Raw genomic sequence first — 6,345 nt, 5'->3', positions numbered from 1 at the left:
ACTTGAGCCACACGGGGTGAGCTCTGTTTCCTGCTGCGACCTGACTGATCTAGTGTCCATTTCCTCCCCCAGCTCCTAAGCTCCTGAAGAATAGGAACATTGTCTTAGTCACCTCTGCATGCAAAGGTTATCTGGCCATAAAATGTTAAATGAATCAATCAAGGCTGTGCTGAAATCTGTCTTTTCCCATGAATTTTGCAAAGTCAGAACAAAGAGCAAGCGTAATCAGCAGCATGTTCTTAACTTCTATTTCCAGGAAAGCAACTTGCGTTCTTTCCACATTGCCCCTTCCTGAGGTTCCCAGTGCCTTCAGGTATGGCCTTGGTGTCCCATTGCAGTATTGGACAGGGACCCAGGCAATGCTTTGACAAATTAAGGTGTTGATTACAATTGCTTGTCCAAATGCATTATTTTAAAAGGGCTACATATCCCATGTGTGAAACCTTTCTACATAATTGCCAGCGCAGTGTATCAAACAATTTGTTCAACCCTTCAGGCTTCTAAGGTGCTTAATCTCATTTATTAAGTGACTCTCCTCCACTAAATAACCATCCTGGTCTCCTTCCTCTAGGCCTTGTTGCTACGGATAGACAAATCTGTGCTCTGGACTTGCTGGCTAATATATCATCGCTTCCCACTGATTGAAGGTGATCAGTGCTGGGAATGCAGACATGGGGGGAGGCTGGCAAGTTAAATGCATGATCCAGAGGTCAGATGTGGGGGGAGAGAGAAGGTGCAGGGGCATTCTCAGGTCTAAGAGTTCAAGTAGAAGAGGTCAGAATCTGAACCATGGGTCTAAAGCCACGGGCACCACGGTAAGAAGACAGTCGGAAAGCAGGGCCACCTTATATGCTTCCTTCCCAGACCACCCCTCCTTCCCTCCCTCACTATTTTCAGAGTGTGGAAACAAGCGGCTGAAATGTGGGGGGGGGGGGGGGGGGAGGGTAGAGATCTGGGTAACTCCTGGTATAGGCTAAAGCTTGAGGATTTCTGTTTGTATTTCTAGTTTCAGCTGTCTTTTGTTGGGTTATACTGGAGAGTCTTATTTTCCTTAGTGCTTACTAGTAAATGATAATGCACTTACATCTTTTTGAGTATATTTGCCCTTCAGAGACTTAGAGGATGTGAAAGCTGGCAGAATTCTTAAAGACTCCTCATATTATCTTTATTTTACTAATGGGAAAATAGAGTCCGAGAGAGATTGTTAAGTGTTTTTGTTAGGACTACTCATGTTAACAGACAGAAAACTAAACTCTAACAATGAAGGGAAGGTTATATTTCCATATAACTGGAACGTATGGGACAACAGTTTCAGGTATGGCTTGATCCAGCAGCTCACTGCTCAACAATGTAACTGAGGTTTCTGTTTATTTTCTATTTTCCCATTCTGCCTTCCTCAGGATTCATCCACTGCCTGGCAGTCTAGTCTTTATCCTTGTGGTCACATGTGGCTGTATTAATTCTAGGCCTTATATTATTGATAGGAGCTACAGCATAGACAGCAATCTTCTTCTTGTCAGGAGTCCTAGAAAATGTCTTCTCAAATCTCATTGTCTGGACTGGGCTTCATGTCTTCCTTTGAACTAATTTCTGTAACTAAAGAGATGGGATAGAATGATTGCTTTAGGACTATTAGGCCTAACTCCTGGAGTTTGGAGTCAGGTTAAGTATGACCGTTTGGGTTAGAGTGGAGAAAAACTGCTTTTCCAAAGGAATTTTGTGGTTCTGATTGGTGGTATAATGAAGGAATGGGTACTGGGGAGGCTGACTGCAAATATCCAAGGACAGGGACTCAGCCAAAGTCAAGCAGATGGTTGTGGCCAAGGTGGGACTAGAACCCACCTAATGTCTTCAACATTTGCCATAGATGGCTACATAATGCCACTCGAGGTAGCGTGTGTTTCACAACAGACGTCCAAACGAAACTATGCATTTGCTTGTTACATTGTTTATTCTTCAGCTATGATCACAAGTAAGTACAAAAACACACCTTGCCACTTAGGAACCATATGAGTACAATTGTCTGAGTTACTTAATTTCGCATCTCATTAAGGCATGAAGACTTTCAGGAGAAATTGAGTGGATTTTTGAGATCAGAGTCATATCATTTAAATAAGTGCCTTTTAGTCTTACTGAGGGTTTAGCTGTCTTCTGGAACTTTTTTTTTTTTTTTTTCGAATTGGAATACAGTTATGGGACAACCTGTATGAGATGCTTTAGGCCTGAATTTTTTCTTCTCATCCTTCTGGGGAAAATGCTTGTTAATGTCCCTCAATGACATCTCTTTTTCTTAGTCAGGAATTATAGAGGCAAAGAAGAAGAAAGGAAGGGTTGTGAGCACCTGCCATGGGCCAGGCACTGTGTTAAGCCCTAAAGATAAAGAAAGGAAGGCTAAGCCTTTGAGGAACTCCAGGTTTAGTGGGAGAGGCAGATAGTTAAATGGATAAGTAAGATACCACGACAGTTTAAGTGCAATGGTAGGTAGAGGGTAGGGTGCTTTAAGAACACAGAAAAAGGCAGCGAGTTCAGAGCAGGGAGAGCCAGGAAAAGTTTTCTGGAGGAGAACTCAGCAAAGGATGAAGCTAGCTGGGTAAACAGGGAAGGGTATTCTACACAGAGGGGCCTCGTGAACGCAGAGGCATGAAATCTTACAGTGTGTGGACATGAATCTCCAAGCAACTTAGAAGGGCAGAAATGCAAGGGCAAAAGGCAGAGAGTGGGGAGCAAAGATGTGGGAGAGGCAGGCCAGGGCTGGGTCCCAGAGCTTGAAGGCTCTCCCGTGGGCGATGGGATGCTGCTAACCACTTGTCAGTAGGTAAAGACACGGTTTGTGTTTTAGGCATATTTCTGTATCCATTAGGTGCCATGGTTGCAGGCAACTCTGGTTAATTTCCAAAGAAGGAATGGATACTTTGGAGAGAGGTAGAATCGTCCAGAAAACCGCAGGAAGAACCGCAGCACCCGGGCTCTGAAGGGAACTCCCAGCACAGAGATAGCAGGAATTGACTGGGGGTCTCCTTGGTTGGGAACAATCAGGTCCAACCACTTTCATTGTTTATGTGGCTCTGCCTGGGATCCACATACCAGATGAAGACTGTCCTATTGCCTCAGCTTGAGGGCACACCTAGCCTGGGTTGGGTAAGCTCAGAATCTTGATTGACAGTCTCACCAAGCCTGTATCTAATGGGAAAGGGTGGGTTCCCAAAGCAAGATCAGGGTGTTGCTATCATAAGAAAGAGGAATGCCAGCTATGTAAGCTAAAGCAATGGGTGTTCACTTCCACAGCTCTTTGGAAGCTGGATTTGAAGACAACAAAAGATGGGGCGGGGGGGGGGGTGGAATTAGAAGGCATAAGATGATGGGGGGTGTGGGTCAGGGCTGTGGTAGTACCAATAGAGAAGGACTGTGGGATTTAGGAACACTTAGAGGATAAAAATTGGTGGTTGACTCTAGAAGAGGGAAGAGAGAAAAATCAAGGATAACTCCCAGGTCCTAGTATGCAGCAATAGATATCACTATTGGAGAGAAAGGAGAGAGTGGGGGCAGGGAAGATGACAAGGTGCTTAGGACACACTGAGTTTGAGAAACCTGTGAACATCAGGTGGAGGTTAGAATTTGAAGCAGTAACTGAACTCATAGACACGGATAACAGAACCTAGAAAGGATTTTGGAAACAGCCACAGAAAAAGCTGGCCAAGGAAAAAGTCAAGACAGAAAGAATGGAGAGGAGGAAGAGAACCAGGAACTCTCAGGCTCACAGAAACCTTCAGGATTCCAGGAGAGAGCAGATTTCAGCTCTGGTACCGGTAGAAGCCACATTCTAGGGAACTAGAATAAATGGGAGATGAGGAAGTTCTGGTAAAAACATGTATGCCACCTTTGCAAGAATCTCGGGTGTAGAAACATGTATGCCACCTTTGCAAGAATCTCGGGTGTGAAGGTCGGTGAACCTGCAAGTTAGCTCGCTGGACAAGGGAGCTGCGTGTTTTCTTTTTGTTTCTGTTAGATGCATTGATTTTTTTTTTTTAAATGAGAACAATTCACATGCCATACCTTTCACTCCTTTGAAGTATATTATCCAGTGGTTTTTAGTATATTCACAAAGTTGTATCATCATCACTCCTATCTAGTTCGAAAACATTTTCATCACCCCCCAAAGAAACCTCATGCCCATTCGCAGTCACTCCCCATTTCTCCTTTTCCATGGTTCCCTGGCAACCATTCACCTACTTTCTGTAGATTTGTGTATTCCAGACATTTCGCATAAACAAACTCACATGCCATGTGGTCATTTGTGTCTGACTTTCTTCACTTAGTTTTCAATGTTTCTCCATATTATAGCATGTATGTGTACTTCATTCCTTTTTATGGCCCAGTAATATTCCGTTGTATGGATAAACCATAATTTACCCTTTCATCAGATGATGGACCCTCCGATTGTTTCCACTTATGGCCATTAATGAATAGGCTATGAACATCTGTGTGCAAGTTTTTGTGTAGATGTTTCCAATTTCCTTGAATATATACTTAGGAGTGGAATTGCAGGGTCTCAGTGTATTCTTGCTGGGAGAGACTTGATCTTTTTTTTTTTTTTTAATGTTTTTTAAATGTCTTATTTATTTTTGAGACAGAGAGAGACAGAGCATGAGCAGGGGAGGGGCGGAGAGAGAGGGAGACACAGAATCCGAAGCAGGCTCCAGGCTCCAAGCCGTCAGCACAGAGCCTGACGCGGGGCTCGAACTCACAGACCGCGAGATCATGAACTGAGCCAAAGTCAGACGCTTAACCGACTGAGCCACCCAGGCACCCCTGGGAGAGACTTGATCTTGTTTGCAGGCTGAAGGTACTGGAACCAGCACAGAGGGGAGTATGGACAGGGGGTGGGGGAGGAGGAAGAGGTAGGTGCTGGAGAAGGGCCACTTACTTCAGCCTCACTCACTTTTTCTGCTGGCACAACCCTAATGCCCTAACCTCATTTCTCAACTACTAGACCCTCTGCACACACATCACACTTGCTGGATAAAGCACCCCTGGGACCCGTCGCAGATGCGTCCAGGCTGGTGGCTCGTTTTCTGTTGCAGTTCACAATTTTGGGGTCTCCTCTGGTTAGAGCCTGGCCTATTCTGGTTTGTTTTTTCTCCCGTAGATCCGTTCACAGGTGAATAAGGACCACCCACCATGTAGTCTGAGTTTGATTCCTGGTTCCTCAGGGCCATCCAGGGCTCCCAGACATCCCGGATGAGGAAGGACGCCCGGTACCCACCGCTGGGGACCGAGAACGCCAGCACTCAGCTTTCTGCGTTGCCCTTCGCAGCCACCGCGCACGCGCCGCTCCCTGCCAGGGAGGAGGCGGGGAGTGGGCGGGGCGGATATCTCTCAGACCAATCGGAAGCGAGCGCCCCCGCCCGCCGGGCTGGTGGACCGAGCTTGACCCCGGCGGTGGGCGGAGTAGGCAGGGCCAGCCGCGCGGCCGCGGAGGGGGCGGGGCCCAGGGCTGGAGGCGGGGCCTGGGGCTGTCAGTCCCGCGCCCGCCGCTGCCGCCGCCGCCGCCGCCGCCGCCGACGCCGCAGCCGCCGCCGCGGTTCCTTACATGCCGTGGCCCGCTGGCTGCCAGCGCTGCCGCCCGCCGCCCCGGCATCCCGAGCCGCCTCCCGCCTTGCCGGCCCGGCGCGCAGGTAAGACCGGCCGCACTACCGAGCCCTCGCGCCCCCTCCTCGGCATCGGTCTGCCGCTCGGGCGCCCCCTCCGGGCTGTGTCAGCGCCGCGGCTCCCCTGGCCTCCCGGGGGCGGTCCCGGGGGGCGGGACGAAAGGCCTCCCCAACCCCCTACAACCCCCGGGCGCCGCGCCTGCCGCGGGGTCCCCGGGCCGCGCATCTGCAGCCCAGCGTGGGGCCGGTGCCGAGCCCCCCCCTCCCCGGCTGATTACACAATCGCAGGGGCTGGGGGCGGGGGTCTCCTCCCGAGGCCCGGCTCCACACCTGTCCCCGCGACGCGCTCCCGGGCAGAGGGCAGAGACCCAGCGCGACAGCGGGGGCCCGGAAAGTTTCACTTTGTGGTCGGGGTTTGTTGACATCTCAGAGATGCGGGGAGATGGAGGCTGAGCCTCAAGGATGCGCCTGGCGCGCAGCCTTCCCTTTGCCCCGGGGTGGCCCTAGTCCAGGTTTCCCTTCCAGAAGTCCTGCCTGAGAGCCCTGCCCCGGGGCTGGAGGCTGCTGCAGGGCACACGGGTCGGTCAGCCTTGTGTTAGCGAACCCTGGCCCCAGGATTGCAGCAGCTGAGTACAGCTCAGCCTCCCGCTCGGCTCTTCCCCCTTTCCTAATTTAGTATTGACATTTAGACCAGGTA

At 49.9% G+C, this 6,345-nt stretch overlaps 1 protein-coding gene across 1 annotated transcript in view; it reads left to right on the top strand.

Annotated features, from left to right (window-relative positions):
- Positions 1 to 5,574: 5,574 nt before the first annotated feature.
- Positions 5,575 to 6,345, top strand: part of HIVEP3 (HIVEP zinc finger 3) — a 475,965-nt gene continuing 475,194 nt past the window's right edge. The window contains exon 1 of the mRNA XM_023258562.2: positions 5,575 to 5,675. The gene's annotated coding sequence lies outside the window, so the exon portion shown is untranslated. The remainder of the gene's footprint in view (positions 5,676 to 6,345) is intronic.

The sequence above is a fragment of the Felis catus genome, chromosome C1, assembly GCF_018350175.1.
Source record: "Felis catus isolate Fca126 chromosome C1, F.catus_Fca126_mat1.0, whole genome shotgun sequence".
Lineage (NCBI taxonomy): Eukaryota > Metazoa > Chordata > Mammalia > Carnivora > Felidae > Felis > Felis catus.
The sequence above is the reverse complement of the archived record's forward strand: the minus strand, read 5'-3'. Positions and strand labels throughout refer to the sequence as shown.